The sequence below is a fragment of the Notolabrus celidotus genome, chromosome 15 (genome assembly GCF_009762535.1).
Source record: "Notolabrus celidotus isolate fNotCel1 chromosome 15, fNotCel1.pri, whole genome shotgun sequence".
Lineage (NCBI taxonomy): Eukaryota > Metazoa > Chordata > Actinopteri > Labriformes > Labridae > Notolabrus > Notolabrus celidotus.
The window spans coordinates 28,634,419-28,652,937 of NC_048286.1; the positions used below are offsets into that span (position 1 = coordinate 28,634,419).

Here is an 18,519-nt window from a genome sequence, read left to right on the forward strand (position 1 = left end):
GTATTAAGTCTGTATCCAAAAGCTAATGAAAGGCTTAAAAGGAGGATGTAAATATGCAGATGGTTAATTCATTTCATGCTCGTAATGAACACCATCTAAAGTTAGCATTTTAGCACATCACAATATGTTAAGTAGTGCTAGGTGTAAAGCACAATTTCAGTAGTTCTGAGCATATTATTGTCATAAAATAAGGCATTTACCAAATTTAGACTTTTACCTGAAGCTCAATTTTGGAGGTCATGATTCAGTCAATTTCTGCAATTCCACTGATGGTGAAATGTTTGTATCACACTCATATCTATGGATCCTGAAGTAAAGATGTTTAAAATGTGTATACATTGCTTAAACTTGTGGTGATGCATGATACAAAGATCTATCCTCTGTTTTTAATGACAGCACAATTTCATAATTTATTATATATTTATTATAATTATTTCATGGACCCCTATGCTATGGTTCGTGGACCCCCAGGGGTCTAAGGACCCCACTTTGAGAACCACTGCTCTAAGGACTATGAAAGTTGCACAACATTTGATCAACAACATTCAACTCCATTCGATCTGCAGAGTCCCTCTCTTCTTTTAAAAGACAGCTAAAGACCCAGCTCTTTAGGAAGCACTATGCACTTAGCTAGACTATTCTCCACTGTTGTCCCCAGTGGCAGATCATGTCTTCCAGCTACAGTTGACTCACACTTTCCTGCTCTACTCTGGGAATCTGTGTTCAGCTCTGGAGTGACCCAGCACTTGGTACTTTGGTCATTATTGAGGTAAGGTTAATTGTTGATGATGATAATGGAAGGTCTTAAATTGTTTGGTTGCTTCATTGTTGATGTTCCTTATTTTACAAAAAAAAAAAATCCTTATTTACTTTTGTGCATTGTCTTTACACTTATTGGCAGTACCTGCACCCAAATGGACTTGAAGCACTTTGTTACTCTTACTGATCTTGCTTCCTCTTGTCTAGATCTTTGCTTGTGTTGTTCTTGTTCTCGTATGTACGTCGCTTTGGATAAAAGCGTCTGCTAAATGACATTGTGACATTGTAACATTGTAACATCATGTTGAAACCTATCTTCAATTCTTTTGTGATTATACAACATAAAAATCTAAAGTGTAAAGATGAGAATTTCTGATTTGATGTAACTAAGCTCTTATGAAGGAGGACTGAACTGAGCATTTTTCTTTCCATATAAAGAATAAGTTGGAGTACATTGAGGCAAGTATCTGAAGTGCTGGAAAGTCTTAGCTCAGAGATGAGCTGAAGTTGGACTTTGGTGTGGTTCTTTAGGTTTCCTGTGCTTTGTGTCTCTTGGCTGAATGTTAAAGCTCACCAGCGTCATAAACCTGTTTCTCTTCCCATCATGCAGGACCTGAAGGCCTTCACCCTTCCTGCTTTTAATCACTGTCCCTGTCAGGTAGTATTTTGTTTTAAGAGAGGCTTGCCAAAAAAAAGTGGAGACAAAGCCCTTCAAAGTATCACAGTTACTGCAGTGTCATGAACATCACTGGGGGAGGGGGGGGGGGGGGGGGGGTAGTGCTACAGAGAGGTTTTCTCTGTATTGAGGTGGATTGGAAACTGGCTGAGCTTTACAATGGCACATGAGAAATTTTTCTATCTGACCCTGTTACACATTTTTTATGAACACCTGATGTAGTGATGTGGACTGCCTGATCCCACCGCAAGTGAAGCTCTACTGGCAGTTGTTCAAACCTTGGCAGGTCATGTGTCTCCAAATCCACCTTCTTACTATCCTGCTTCATACCCAAAGTGACAAGGGACCAGTTTGAAGAACTTTAAATGACGCTAATAAACCGACAGGCAGCAGAGAGGAGGGTGGTATTAGGGACAAAAGTGATGTGGTACAGAGCTTTGATTGTGAAGCCTGGTGTTCCTCTACAGTTTTGTGGATTATCAGTGAAATACAAGACCTTCACTGCAGACTCAAGTCTGTTTTACCATGCAACAAAAAAAGACAAAGATCTGCGTCATCAATAAACAGATCCTCATTATGAAACATCAGTCTCCCTGCTGCGCTCATCAACTACTTCTTTCTCAGGTAGTAGAGTGGTCAGCGGTGAGCTCCTGCTTACTATATGTGCTAAAGTTGGTGAGTCATCGTGTGAAGTGAAACATAGTGGTCTGAGTGGTCCACACTGTTGCGTAATAGGCTCCTCTGTAGGATCACAATCAAAAGCAATCTCTCCTCTCTTCTCCTTTCTCTGCATACTGAGAAAACACTGGAAGAGGAAGAGAAAATAACTGAACACATAATGACTTAAGGAACGGGAAACCCAGAGGCCCCTGAGGGTATCATCCTCTGTGTGGCTCCTCATCACTGATAAGAATCAAACCAGGTCTTAGCCTGCCAGCTTCTCCATCTCCTCCTCCTTCTGCTTAATTATAACAACTAGCTAGTCACAGCCTGAGCACACATTAATGTGATAGTTGTGAAAATTGCTGAATAATCAAGATCTCTAAATGAGTTGTTTCTTTCCCCACAAAGTGATTAAGAGTTCAGTTATTAACCTTTTTCACTGAGTTCCCACTTATCTCATTGAGACTCATGATTCAGCTTTAACTTTAGCTAATGAATAAAATGTAGATTTGTGAGTGTCGCCATCTGAGAGGGTTATACTAAAGAGCTGAAGCTGTCTTTGAGGCCAAAGCTGTTACTGAACAGAACTTTTAAAAGTTGGCAATAAAGCTTTATTTATTTTGGAGACTTCACACTACTGACAGGAAACCTGGTCACTAGGTTACATAGAAGTGATTCCTTAATTGGATTTTTTTAATCCTCCTTGGAGAAATAGCTGAGGCTCTCTCACTTATTAAAAGTAAACTTAAGACTTACCTTTTTAATCTGGCTTTTAATTTAGATTAATATATTTGTTGCCCTAGACTGCATTATTAAAATAATAATTATTTTAACAATATTTATTTATCTTATTTAGTTATCTATTTATGTATTTATCTGATATTTGTAACGTTAACTGCTTTTTAATTTTACCTTCTACTCTTATTATTTCATACATTTTACTCTATTGATTTTATTTTATTTTTAAGTATTTTTTTATTGATTTATCTTTTATGATTTTACCATTTTCTGTTGTTTTCTCTCTTTCTGTTCTTTTGTGAAGCATGAAAGATGCTGTATAAATAAAGTTGAGTTGATTTGAGTTCTCCATCACTCAACATCACAATGGACACTAAAGGTCAACCTTACTGCAGGTACCAGGTGAGCAAACACCCTTTAACTCTACGCTATAATTACTCTGCCATTCCAATTAAATGACCTCTTTCTCTCGAATAGTACAGAGCAATTTAAATTCCTGCCACTCTGAGCACTTATATCATCACCTCTCTGCCCTGACACTTTTAACTGAGCCTCAAACAGAACTGGAAACCATTTTTTTTGATGAAGCTGAGTCTTAATCGCACGGAAGATTAGGGACTTTTGTGGCCTCTCTTCGTCCAGGTACCAGGCCAACACCCATCCCCTGCTGTGCCCATTGGAATTCCTACCTGTAGCGTTCCCATTGGCACTTGCATATTCCTAGCTACACGCACACACTCTCTAAGTGTGGTCCAGGGATGACAGTAATGACAGTGTTTAGTTAGAGTGAGTCAATGTTACTCTGATAAGTTAACACCTCTCTGGAATTTTGCCTGAGGAGGGAAGCCTCTGTCAAACTGACGCTGTTTACACAGAGATGTATTCAATAAAGAACGGTGAACTATTGTTGCGCTTTGGCCGTTCCCTTACATGGAAACAGATTTTGGGCTGCTGACAAAAAGGAAAAAAATTGAGAACAAGTTCCAGCGCCATATTAATAAATATTTTAATACATTTTTATATGTGCATTATAATAAGAAGAATAATAATAGTAATAATAATACTTTTATTTATAGAGCACTTTTCAATAAACAGGTTGCAGAGTGCTTTACATGGGCAGCAAAATAAAACAAGTAGATCATAAAATCACACAAGGCTAAATAAAGAAATAAGACATCTTTTCAAAGACATAAATTTCCTTTAAAATGACTAATAATTACCAAGAATTTAAAGTAGATCACAAGCCTCTTTGCTCTTCCCTACATAGAACTGATGTAAATGTCAGAAAATTGAATAACAGACAGTTTCTGGCCTTTTTTCTGGGTAAAGTCATGAAGAAGGACTCAGCTGACAGCAATGCATGCAGGCAACCACACACAGCTGGGCCTGAATTTCAGCACAGGATTGTGGGTATTACACACAAACATTTTATTCTTGCACGTTTGAGACTCATGCTTCAAGAAAATACCATACTTTTGTGGTCTATGCAGCATCCTGGTCTGCTCAGGTCTGCTAATCTATTCACCTACTCTTTGCTGTCTATCGTCCTTTGAGCAACAAACCTTGATGGCCTGCTCCCCTGTCGCCTCACAGTTATCAGGCTGAGCTGTTCCTGACAGAGGAAGCGTGTTGTTTTATTAAGCTTGAACATTTAACTTAAGTTAAAATCTGTTTTTCAGCGCTGTTAAACCATCCACTTTCCACTTAACACCTTTTGCCCATGAATTCCCTTACACCTCTCTTTTCATTCTCCTGTCTTTTCTCTGCACCTGAACTTTGGCAGCTGGTCATTTTGCCAGTTTACAGTAACATGAGGAAGGCGGGGGCTAGTCCAAATAACTTTTGAATTTGCGCGGTGTAAAACCCCAAACCATGTGATTCCCCATCTGATCCCCAGTGGCTTACTCTCTTCATCCTACAAGTCCACAACAACTCTGTAACGTATCCACAAAGGGACACGTTAACAAACTGCAGAATAACAGGAACTAAATCATTTTTTCTTCGTCTGATCAGATATCAGATATAATCTCTAATCCATTAAGCGTTACTCTGTTAGTAAAATAAATATTCCCCACAGTCCAGACTCTGCTGTTCACCCCAACCATGGAGGTATAGGAAGTAGAGGGAAAAACCCCTGAAATCCCCACTTTCTGTGTGGCCTGTGGACCCCACTTTTACAAGATCCTGAGCCATTTTCCCACAGCCACACCAGACGCTTCTGAATCCCACTGAGGGTGTCAGCATCAGTTGAACTGAATGAAACCAAAATTTAACAAGAACACTTTCACATCTTCAATAAAACTACAGTCTGAGAAGTAGAAGTCACAACTCTTATTGTGGGAAGTGTAGTCTTGGAATAACAATTCTTTCTAATCTTTGTCTTGAAACCTTCTTTTTCCATTCATCCCTCTGAGATGTTCTGAAACAATGTGTGAACGTACAACTGTACCAGTCCAGAAACGGCTAGACGAGACCGCTAACAAGCCCCCACTGGCCTGTCGTAATAATCTGAGACTAACTGATGGAGACAAGCCAAATTTAGGGAAGGAGACTTAATCCCTCAGTGGACTAACAGAACTACTGTGTCTCTGTGTGAGTGTGTGTGCTGCGCTGAGTGGAGGAAATGTTGCCTCTCTTGAGGCTATTACCCAGTAGCACCATTAGCGCTGGAGAAAGGAAAACGAGCTGCTCTGTCTTCTCAACTTCCGTCTGTTGAGGAAGTGGCACTCAGAAAAGCAACAAACTTGATAACAGGAAGAGAGAAATAGGTTAATTAAAACCAGTGTGGTTTCTCAATGTCTACTTTTTGGGGGGCAATTCACTTACATTGTTCTGAAATGATGAATCCTAAAAACCTGCTAGAATTCTTACAATTAATTATAATGCTACCAAGAGGATAGCATTGTTTCTTCTCTAATGTGAACTTTGATGATGTTGAATCTGACTCACTTTGTCAGGATTCTAATTTACACTCACTATACATTGTCCTGCTTATTACAGCTAAAAAAGAAAGAAATAAAAGTTGGAGCAATTTCATGATCAATAACACAATAACACGCCATTGGTTCTTCTCAGCCTCTTTGCAGGGTTGTTTAAATGTTAAACTGAACATTTCAATTCACGCTCAACTTAAAACATTAGCCTCTTTAAAGTAATTAATATTAAACTAAACATTTCCATCAAATGTAATGTCAGACAAGGTGAACAGGACTTCTGCAGGAATATTTGTGTTGACATGTCTGTCCTGATCCAGCTCTCTTTTTCTGAGCTTTGCAGTTAACACACCTTTAGACATAAATGAGGCAAATGCCATATTGTTTAATATTGTTTCTATATTTCTTATGGTTTCAGTTACTTTGTTGTGATCAGCAACCTAGAGATGCTCTCACCCACTCTCCTGCCCAGTAGCTTCTTAGGCCATCCTCACATCTGAGCTCAGTAACTCTTGTTATTTCCTGACTCTCAAGACCGGCCCTAGATGGACCCTAATGCTTTTGCCACAGGGTCAACAGGCAAAGGTGACGTGGTGAACTGTTTTATGTGGATTGATTGAACATGGCGTGTGATCAGGTTGTCCCTGGTGTCACTTTTGCTGCTGAGAATTAATCATGGTCGTTCTGGGGTTTTGACCAATCAGAATCAAGTATTTAACGCAGCCTGGGTATAAAGCATATCAGATCATTGACGAAATAAACTGAACATTATATCCAACGATTAATGAGTTAATAATAAATCAGATTCAACTCTATGCAAATGAGATGTGTTGCACTGCGTGAGGACAAGTTGGTCACACCAGATACTGACTGGTTTACTGGGGGGCCCAGGTTGAGGCCAAAGGTGTTGTCCAGGTTCAGTTTTACAGGGGCACTGGCCCCTGCTGGCCCTTCCCCAGAACCGCCACTGCCCCCCGGACGCCCCCAATACAGTAAAACTGCACATCTTAGAGTGGCCTTTCATTGTGGGCAGCCTAAGGCACATCTGTGCAATAATCATGCTGCCTAATCAGCATCTTGATACGCCACACCTGTGAGGTGGATGGATTATCTCGGCAAAGGAGAAGTGCTCACTTACACAGATTTAGACAAATTTGTGAACAATATTTTTAAGAGAAATAGGCGTTTTGTGTACATAGAAAAAGTCTTAGCTCTTTAAGTTCAGCTCATGAAAAATGGGAGCGAAAACAAAAGTGTTGCGTTTTTATTTTTGTTCATTGAGCTTGAAGCCAGTTTTTTTGTTTATATGTTTTTTATACCTCAGTTCCATGGAATATGATTTCTTATCAGGCTTGCAGAATTACGATGCTAAGGTGTGGCTACCTCAACCACATAGATTTGCTTCATTGGATGTCCTCCAAATTAGTCACTGAACATCTCTTTGTGCTTTTTCAGTTTTATATGTGTTTAAACATGAAAATGCAACTCTCACACTTATTCAACGTTTTGTGATTTTAGACCAAGCTCAGATAATTGGCTGTTTCCATTTCATGCAGATGCTAATCAATCAGTCTGTATTAATAGTCAGTGGGAAGAGGTTTATTCCAGTTTCATTCAAAGTTGAAGTACTGTTTAGAGCTCTGTCTTGCATTAAAATGAAGAATCCTTCCTCTCTGTTCCTTTGAGGCTCCCTCTTTTTTCCAATAAGTGTTCTCACTTTCAACTTTGACTTTATATATTTGCCCAGATATTACTGTTGGGAGTTGAGGGCCCAAACGATATAGGGTTGGTCAACATATTGTTCATAAATACTTTAAATCCATCTATGATCATATAACTAGGCAATATGGAAGTTGAAATATGAAGAATTGTTTATTTCTATGGGTTTTTAAGGACAAACCAACTTGATCAAATCCACCATCCTGTAATACAAAACATAATATTTTGTTTATAAAATATCAAAAAATGTCAAGATACATATAGATAGATATATTAGCTGTCACCAAGTTTCAAACTGGTATGGGTAACAAAACCTGATATATAAAAACAGTACAAAGACAGTCACTTCAGCAGCAGTATAGACTACTTGTCTGGTTGGTGGTTGTAACCAACAATCACAAACTTATTTAGTCTTTTCTCAAGATCCAGGAACCCTCTTCCTTGAGTATGCGTCTATTGTAATGTAGAATACATGACAAATTCTGCATGCATCAGGGATTTCATGTTCAGTACTCCCACTTCAGGTAGTTGTTCAAACCTGACAGTGTTCAGAAACAGCCACTGAATCACCACCAGTCAACCAAGGCCTGCACCAGCTGTGAATGTTTGACTAATATAAACACTGCTGCAGCTTATTCACATAGACAAGTTTAAACTAGATCAAGATTTTTTTTTTTTTAAAAGAGTATTTTATAGTGTTAAATGTGCCCATTAATATCCCTGCATGTGTCCAGTTCACTGAAGAAATGTGACCTGAACAGCCGAACCCTCTTGGAACAGAACAGCAGGAGATCATTTGTTCTAACATTCAAACACACAGTGAGTACTTTGAAACAGGTGTTAGATGAAGTTTGAGTGTTATCTGGTTAAAAACATAAAATCATAAGGTAGATATGAGTTTGGGCAACAATCCAAGAATAATTATAGTCTGATAGGGTTCACAGGTACACCTGCAGAATGAGCAGAGGAGAGCAAACACAGGACACTAAGTCCTGTTTCTGCAGACACACAGATAACTGAAGATAATTGCATGTTGGCAGCATGTTGGAGCACATGGAGACATTGGGAAAGTCAAGTTGTTTAAGCCTATATCGGTATAGTATAACTTCTAATTACACATGACACTACTCTGTAGACAGGCTGTCTTTTCGAGAAATTGTGAGAAATTCTGCAGTTTTTGGACTCCAGAAATCTGATTTAGCATTAAGTCCTCTTAATGGACGAAGAAGATAACAAACTTAGAAACTAGATTAATTAAAGCATAGAAAAATAATGATGATTTACAGGATATCCATGTAGATCAGCTGTTGTCCAACTTGCTGTATTTGTGAACCAGGAAGGACAGGGAACTCAAAAAATGATGATAGGTGACATCGGACTTCCACCAGGTCCATGTCTGTTCCATCTCCAATCCATTAAGTCCAGCTCCGTGCTCTCTCATCCATCAACACCTACTGGCTGCATTTTCAGAACGCAGCAACGAGCAGGACCGCTGGACAGCTGGAGTCATGTGACCAAGGTGTTACAGCAATATTTACTGAATCAAGGATTCTCCTCCTCTCCTCCTAACATCCTCCAAAAACCTCTGACCTGTTGACTTCGCTCATCATGACAGTTTGTTGTTGTAGTTTGAATTAAATACGATCTGGTGTCAGCATGTGTGAGTGTTTTATTCTTAAAATTAACCAGATGTTTTAATTTTGTTTTGGTGCCTGTCTTCCTGTTCCGCTCCATCTGCTCTGTCCAGATTGATGTGTCATGCTCCAGCATCCCCCACCAAATAGAAGTCCTGCGTATCTGATCTGGAGGGCTCGGACCTGCCAGATCAGAGACGCAGCTGGAAAGCAACAGAGTGGATCCAGTGGAAGTTAACACATTGACTAGAATAGAAACCTATCAACTCTGGGGCCCTGACCGATCTAGTCCAACCTCATTCTTAGCACTATAGATATTTTTGCCATGAAATCCATAGAAAATGCTGTAGATTTCTGCTGAGAGCAGTTTGTAACGACCATTGTTCAAACAGCAATGTCGTATGTACGTAACACTCAAGTCCAAGACGATTTTCTCTGTAGTTCTTACTGAATCATATCAGCCCATTCAGACTCTATCTGTATGACTAAACCGGATTTACTTTGCAGCACTTGTAGTGCCACATTTACCTTATCATGTATTTTAGTGGCGTTAAGCTACATTACACACAAGAACAAATTTAAGTCATTATGGGTATCACTGTATCTTTACATCAGGCTTGTGTTTGTGTGTACATTATGTGTACATATTTATGTTCCAATGCATGTTTACAGCAAGTCTGTATTTTCAGGGTAAGACTCTAAACCCTGAGGACTCTGGAAGAGAGAGATGAAGACATATTCAATAACTCTTCATAATGGACCGGTGTGGTGTCTGTGCGGTGTCGTCTGACTCGCAGGATCAACATCAACACAAACACAAACGCACAAACAAAAAAGGGGCACACATGAATCAAGGCACGTATTGTTAAATCCCTGGAGAACCTGACCACAAACCGACTCTGTAATGCAAAGAGGAAGCGCGGGGTCTTGCTGCCGAGGAACTTCAAAGGCCCCAGATGGGACGCTCATTTGCTCAGGGAGATTTTCTATTTAGATGCTTTTGCAGCCTTGGCACCACAGCAGCACTATCACGCATCTAGGAAGCCCCACAAGTGGATGTTTTTTTTCTGTTGAAAAGCCTCTCAGTTGACCTCATTCCTTCCATCTCGCCTCCTCTTGTTTGTTCATACATACTGTAGATTTCTTCTTTTTTTTAAGGTCTCAAGCTTGAGTGAGAAAAATATACAATGCATGCATGCCTGACATAGCTCTGCTTTCCACATCAAACAGCATAAACACTGATGATAACTTCAGCATATTTGTTTGTATTACGCTTCGATATGGATCTCCATGACATGCGTTGTTTTAGTCAAAGCTTTTAAGCGTCCCGGTGATTCATGTCCTCGCAAAAAGTGACTTCCGGCTCCCTTTTAGTTCTTCAGTCACATTTTTCATGTTCGTGGTTGTTTGGAATATTTGTAGATGAATTAAAACAGCCGTAAAAATGTGCTTATCAGATGTAAACTTCATGTGTAGTCTATAAAAAACATAAAACAAAACCTCATAAACTTATTTTTATGACTGTTGTACCACTTTACACTGCTTGTGTGTGTGTGTGTGTGTGTGTGTGTGTGTGTGTGTGTGTGTGTGTGTGTGTGTGTGTGTGTGTGTCTGTGTGTCTGTGCACAGGCCTGGTTCCACACAGTCATTAAGTTCATACAGACAACTCATAAACATAATTGACTGATAAGGAAGAGGAGACGTGATGAATGCACCTCAACTTATCCCTTGGCAGCTCTCTCACACACACACACACACACGTACACACACACACATATATACACACACACACACATAAAGGCACACACACATAAAGACACATACACACACACACACACTACCGACCTTTCTTTTTGAGGACTGTGATAGGTTATCAGAGGTCGTGCTGTACACAAACGACAAGGCAGACGAGTCTCCAGATACAACAGAACTATGCTCACACACTCTTGTATACAAAGTAATTTAGCACATAGCTGAACATCCTGGTGACTGTGTGTATGCTCAAAGACATAAATGTTGTACGGTAAGGGTAATTATACCAAGACAAGGGGTGAACAAAGACACGAAGGAGGATGTAGATGGAGAAAAGGAAATTAAAGGCTTAAGTTTGAATTATGTTTCAGGTATTACAGGCTAGGAAAGATGACTCAAATCATCTAGTTCACCTAACTTAACTCTGTTTATCTTATTCACACAGGTAGTAAACGTGTTTGCATGAGAAAAATATGAAAGTCTGTAATAAATCTGGCCTATATCAACTTTTGAACTTAGGTTACAAGCAGTGTTTAAACCTAAAATCTTGCCACAGGAACCACTATCTCATCCTGGTTAAAATCCATAACTAAGATCAAAGAATATGTCTAACTTTATGATATAACTGAGCATTAACTTGACCAGTTCCTTCTGTTGTTGTCTTTATTTTCATTTACATTCATGTTATAAATGATGTCATTTTCACCATTCACTTCCTTTATCACTTTGAATACAATATTCCCTGATATTATCATACAGAGATCTATTCTGAGGTGGGGTGGGTTGGGTTGGGGTGAGTGTCGCCATACCTTTACCTTTTTTTGTCTTTGTTTTACTTTATGATATGCCTTGTCTTATCCCTTTTTTTTCTCCGTTGCTTAGCGCCGCTCGAGTGGCTGCTTGTTGCAGCAGCTCTCTCTTTGTTGTTCTTTTTTTTGACTCTTTTTTTCATATCTGTTTAGTTATCTTTGTATTTGGAGCATGTCATGACTTTTAATGACTCATTTGTTGGCCATAGACACCAAAACTGGCAACATTTTTTTTGCTATTATTAGCAGCCCGTAGCATGTCGATGCTAAACGATGCTAGGCCCGATGTTCCCTGCAAGCTGAGGAGAAGGAGGCAAGGACGACGTGCTGGTATTGAGGTGCAAGCTAAAAAAAGATAACATCGACTCGCCTTCCACCCACCGTTATGGGGAATGTAAGATCTATCTACGATAAGGTGGACGAGCTAACCCAGCACCAGAGTAGCATCATGCTAACAGAGCTAACACCGGACACGAACGCCACATTGGAAGGATTACACCTGCTGTGGGCGGACAGGATACAGGAGAGCAAGACTGAACACACTGGGGAAGAAGGCCAGCTCAGTCCTGGACCCTGTGGAGGAGGTGGCTGACAGGAGAATCATGGCCAATCTGTCGTCTTTGATGAACATTTCTTTTCTATATATCGATGGCCAAAGCACAAAACCTCCTATCTGAAAATTTTAGATGTGCATATAGGAGGTGTTGTGCCTCAAAATATTCCCAGCAAACTTGATTGGAGGTTTTGGTCAGGTGACTTTTCTGTCACAATGAAGAGTGGGATTACCTAGGAGACGGACTGAAAATGTGCGGACTGTGTGAAATCTGCAAATCAGCAAATTATGAAGATAGGAGGTTTTGCATTTTGGCCATATTCTTGTTGAAATTCTTGTACTGTACACCTTTTTGTTTGCTGCTGCAACTCTATACATTTCCCTGTTGTGGGACGAATAAAGGAGTATCTTATCTCATCTTATCTTTATCTTACAGTTGATATTTCATTGTGCTGCATATCTTTAAAAACAATAATAATTTCATCTAAAAAAAAAAACTTAAAATCTTAGCAATATTTTCAGGAGATCAACACTTCAATATAATTTCCATTTCTTTTAAAGTGCTGTGCACAGATCAGATCTCTTTCACCATGCAGATATGCCTGCAAACCCTCCTGCTATACACTGTGATAAGAATCAAGTTCACTCAGTAAACATGAGTTATACTGCCCTCCGGTGGTGGACGTCAGTAATGCCTGGACTTTCATTATTTCCCTGAGAAGACAACTGAGACTGTGGCTGTCTCTCAAATACTGTCATGTTATCATATGTTTACATAATATAATGCATGTCACTGTCATACATGTAAGCACAAAGAAGAACCAGTATCTAACTAGAGAAATCACAGCTGAATCTCAAGTGTAGAATGAATCAACCCTCTTTACTACAGATGCATATCAGCATGCCTCAGGTGCTGTTGGGCAATAGTAAGAAATATGAGCACACTCTTAAATCCTACACACAAAAAGGACATTTTCCCAACATTACATAAGTGTTTCTGCACGCAGACAAGGATGTTTGTCTCTTTGTCAGCTCAGTTTAGATCACTATCTGTGCTCAGTGACCAAAGATGAAAGACTTGTTTGGGATCAACTTACCTGGAAGGCTTCAACACCCCCTCACTTTCTCTGGCGAATCATATATGATCATGTTTACTAGAGTTTGATTCATCATTGATATGGTGGATGGTTTTCAAAGTGAGATGGGGTGAAGTCAATGGATGAAATGAATGCTTGGATGGAAGAGATACAGGGTACATGATGTCATTGGTGAGGGAAACACACGCTCTTACACAGAAGTTAGCTGCCTTACATCAGCCAATACATCATCCTGTTTTATTCTGTCAATCATCTCTTGTGTGGAAAAATCCATCAAAACACAGGAAAGAAAACTTAAAGGTAGTCTAAAAAATATTGTTAAGCAAAAAAAAACGTGTTCATAGCTTTGATCAAATTCACTGTATGATATCCTGGGGACACTCTGGATTCACAATGAAAGGTCCGCCATAAAACATGTGTGCCATAAAAACATGAGAGCGCACATCCTGATGCGTGATCGGCATTCGTGTCAGTTTGATAAGATCAGCCTCATAAATGAGTATGAATGGGTAGTAAAACCTGACTCTTTAATGACTGCATCTATTTCACAACTCTCAGGTTGAAGTTGTGCAAGACTTTGGGCATCAACAAGGGAAGGTTTGCTTTGTTGCACAGATAACTCAAGCAGCAATCTCTGGTTTTAATCAAGTGAAGTCATTGCAGAAGTGTAAAAAGTTGCAGTTCTTTGAGTGTCCACTTGAGGCTGGCTACAAAAGCCCAGGAAGCCCAATTCACACCCATGTTACATGCCAATTTCTACAGGAGAAGCACACTTTTACACCCTGGTTCAAAAGACAGCTGGGGTCTGGAGTGCTAAGATTCTGAATGTACAATAAGTTGACCAAAAGTTAGGTGGGACAAGTGTTTCCAACATGGACTTGGACCTGTACTTATATAGCGCTTTGCTAGTCTGTCTGCCTACTCAAAGCGCTTTTACACACTACTCATCGCATTCACCTATTCATACCCATTCACTCACTGATAGTAGAGGCTGCTACTTAGTGAGGGACCATCAGTAATCTCATTCGTACTCATTCACACAACAGCCGAACAACAGTGGGAGCAATTTGGGGTTCAGTGTCTTGCTCAAGGACACTTCGGCATGTGACTGCCGGAGCTGGGATCGAATCGCCAACCTTCCAATTGAAAGATGACCGACTCTACCCACTGAACCTCAGCCGCCCAATGACAACCATCACTTGTTTTTTTACTTCCTGGTCAACATGACCGTGCCATGAAAATGAAAGCATTTAACCATTCAAAAGAGAGCGCCTCAGAATTTTTCACTGGTATTCTAACAAGGCAACCGCCACTGTTAGGCTTCACAATCCTTCTTCAGAAGTCAACGGGTGCCGTCACAGAGACAACATCCATGTTTGATGCAGTCTATGGCACTCTTAAGCACTCTACAGTATTTCACTACATGAGCTGCAAAGATCTCATCAAGATGACAGACTGAGAACACCTTGCAATCCACATGTGAGCTGACATTTCAGATAAACATGATAGAAAACAGCTGAAAAGGTGTAGGAATGTAGCAATACAAGTATAACATTCATGAAGGCATAGATTAAACAAGATAGGAGAGAAGTCCTCATCAAAGAAAGACAAAAGTGAACAGAGGAGATTGTTAAGATTACTCACCAGTTGTTGAAATTTCTCTCGGGAGTCTCAAAGGTGTCAGAAATGTCACCACCACTTGGGTTGTCTTTATTTTCTGTAATAAAGACAAACATATAATCAGTATTGGATTGTTATGGATCCATATTTAGGAAAATCTGTTCTTTTTTCTCAGATGGTGTGTTAACCCTTTTATAACAAGACTTCAGCCTTCTTTTGAACTCGCAGTAAGTATCAGAAAAGAAGTAAGTTCATCATACAAGTTATATTTTGCCATTGTTTCCAATTCCATTAACTGTGTGTAATGTTACTTTGTAATGTGGTCATGAGCTAGTGTTTGCACATAACTCAGAAGTTTACCTACTTGAAAACCTTAAAAAAATGAGTTCAACACTTTTCCATGTGAGGCAGGTGATATGTAACTTCAGTTCAGATGCTCCTCATGTAATTCAGAATATGCAACACCAGTACACTCTGTGCTAAATCTACTCCAGTTCTCCTCTCCACTGACTGACTGTCAGTATATTATGTTACTACCTTTAAGGTTCAGTCTGCATGATGGAGCTCAGATATGATCATACCATTGATGAGTTTAAGAAGAGTAGAGAGAGATATGAAGTTAATGATATTATCTGGCAATATAAAAATAGTGGCCTGAAGATGGATGATGATGGTTTCACTCCGCTTTATTAAAAAAATGATCTTTAAAACAAATAAGCAATTTTGTCATCAAACTCTATAAGAGCATCTGTCTGTTTTTAACCTTCATCATATATCTATAGCTTTCACATCTCTGCAAAGGAAACCTGTTCCCTGAAAGCCTTTTTATTACATCATGATATAATAACAGTCAAAGGAAATACAATCCCAGTCTTCTGTGTAAACTTTAATTTTAACACAACAGATGTACACATTACAAAAACTCTTTACTAAAAAATAGTGGTTAAGCTGTTGCATAGTGGAGACTTAACACTTCTACGTACAACTGTTTCAGGGTCAAAGCTGCTTCAGTATTTAATATGCTGTGGTGCTGTGTTCATTGCTGTTTGTTTTTAAAGTCTTTAAAGATGTCTGTTTTTTCCATGTGATGGGAAAGAGAAGAAGAAATGACTGGGGTCACTTTCTTAGATGACTAAAAACAGAAAATGTAGAAATTTCCCTGAAGAAAGCATGAAGCTATCTGTAATTATGCTAATTACTGATGTATCATACACTGATGAGTAACATTTTAAGTTCACGGTGATCTAGATGTTTAACCTGGTGTTACAAATAGCCGTAGTTAGAAATACAGAGAGGTGTAAATGATCACTGATCAGGTAGTCTGTGCCAAGTTCTTCTTCCCCTTGCTGATGTGCTTCCATGAATGCAGGTACTGTTAGGAAACGGAGGAGGGGCTGTTATTTCTCAGCCAGCTGCTCTGTTAATACAAATTTGAAGAAAAAACAAAGCCAAGACAGTCAGGGAAATTATCACATACTTGGCCAATCTGGGAATACATTGCTTACCAAAAAATTTGTTCACCAGTGTGTTCATAAAGGTGTCTCATAACACATAGAAATATTCAGATTCAAATCCTGTACTGTTGTAACTGATAGATCCTCCAATTTGACTTCTACCTTAACATCTGGTTTCTTCAACAATGGCACCAAGAGTGCCAAAAGCATTAGAGATGCCAACTCCATTCTTGTCATAGAGGAAGTAGTATTTAGAATTTTGTATCTCTGCCTAGGACTTCATAGTATTCTCTCCATGCCAATCTCCAAACCCAGGACTGGATGCAGGACCCCGGAGACAATGGATGGATGGAAGGAGTTCACAGTTATGAGCCAGGTCCAGCATTAGATCCAGAGGCTTTTAAAGGAGCTAATTCAATTCACAAGCTGTAATTCTGATGGGGACTGCAGCAACGGACGGTCTAGCTGCAAGAAGAATGGTTTGAAGTGGATGAGCTCCTTTAAGAGCCTCTGGATCTACTGATGATTCAGAGCCTGGAGGCAACAAGACATTTGACTGTAATGTTTTTTGACGGTATTGTTTAGCAACTAGTTTTTGAGATATTGAAATACACAAATACAGCTACTTTTGAATTTATGTGTAAAAAAGTGGCATGGCTGTTTTGGTGCAAAAACAAATTCCACCATTCAATTCAGAATCCCAAATAACCCCTAGTTTGACCCCTCACACGCTGCTTAAGGCAGAGACTAAAATGTTCAAGTTTTCACCTATAAGGTTCCTGGTACCCGAACTTTCAGCATCGGTCGTGGACTATCCGACTTGAATTGAATCTGAATCTTTTTATGTTATTAGACACCTTTATGAACACATTGGTGAAAACACATTTCGGTAAGGACCTTATTCCATGATTTTCACAATATTCCCTGACTGAGAAGAAAGACTAAATAATGGTAACTTTAAACCATGTTGGATGACAGACTGTGCAGATGAGCAGATGATATGTTGTTTTCATGCATACTCACCATGTGTTTTGTTAATAATTTTTATTGGCTTTTTTTTTTTCCAATAATATTTTTATTGTTTTCTTTTTGAGTGCAAAACATTCACAAAAAAAAAGGACTTTTTACTTCCCTTTGACTCCCCCACCCCCTACATCTCTTCGCACATAAATAAGGTAAAATAATAAAATAAAATAAAAAAATATAAAAGCAGGCAAAAGAATAGAGGAAAAAAAAAAGAAAGAAAGAGAAAAAAATTAAAAAACATAAAAAAAACATAGGCCAAAAGAGATAATGTTCATACAACTGCAAATATCATATTTCATGTGTATCTTTTTTACAATAAATAAGGCATAACATTTTATAAAGGGATAAGCAACCCGTAAACTTCATGATATAGTTAAAAAGAAAGTTTGATAAAATAAAACAAAACAAGAAAAAAATAACCAAGAAAGAAAAGTCTATCTACATACACATACATACCTACCTACCTACCTACCTACCTACCTACCTACCTATCTATCTATCTATCTATCTATCTATCTATCTATCTATCTATCTATCTATCTATCTATATATATATATATATATATATATATATATTTATATATTTCAGTCAGACAACTCACGTTTAAATTGTTTATTGTAGCAGCAAATACATATTCATGTTTGGCGCCCAGGCTCCGGCCTCATCACTCCCTGCAGATAAGTTTACATGCAGACTTTGAGAAGTGATGAGCAAAACATACTAAACACCCCCGGAGCCTGCAGGTGGAAGCTGGGGAAGTGGCGGGGAAGAAGAAAATATCAGCAATGGCATGCAGCAGCAGAGTTGTTGACAGGCAGAGGGAGAGATGGGAGATTTTTTCCCAGTTTAAATAGACCGCCAATTTGAGAGGCAGAAGGCAGGATTGGATGATGGATAAGAGAGTGGGACATGTGACGTGTATGGCATTGCAGCTCGAGTTGTCTGCCTGAAATAGCTCGCAGGCGTCGCTCCATATATATACATATATATATATACATAATTATACCTATATACACATGCATGCATGTATATATTGGCTTTTTGTTTACAAGTAAACAAACAGAGAGCAATGCAGAGCAAGTGTT

General features: G+C 39.1%; 1 protein-coding gene across 1 annotated transcript in view; it reads right to left on the reverse strand.

The window, feature by feature from the left end:
- slc6a9 (solute carrier family 6 member 9) overlaps window positions 1-18,519 on the reverse strand; it is a 219,456-nt gene that overhangs the window by 179,627 nt on the left and 21,310 nt on the right. The window contains exon 3 of the mRNA XM_034703117.1: window positions 14,978-15,050. The gene's annotated coding sequence lies outside the window, so the exon portion shown is untranslated. The remainder of the gene's footprint in view (window positions 1-14,977; window positions 15,051-18,519) is intronic.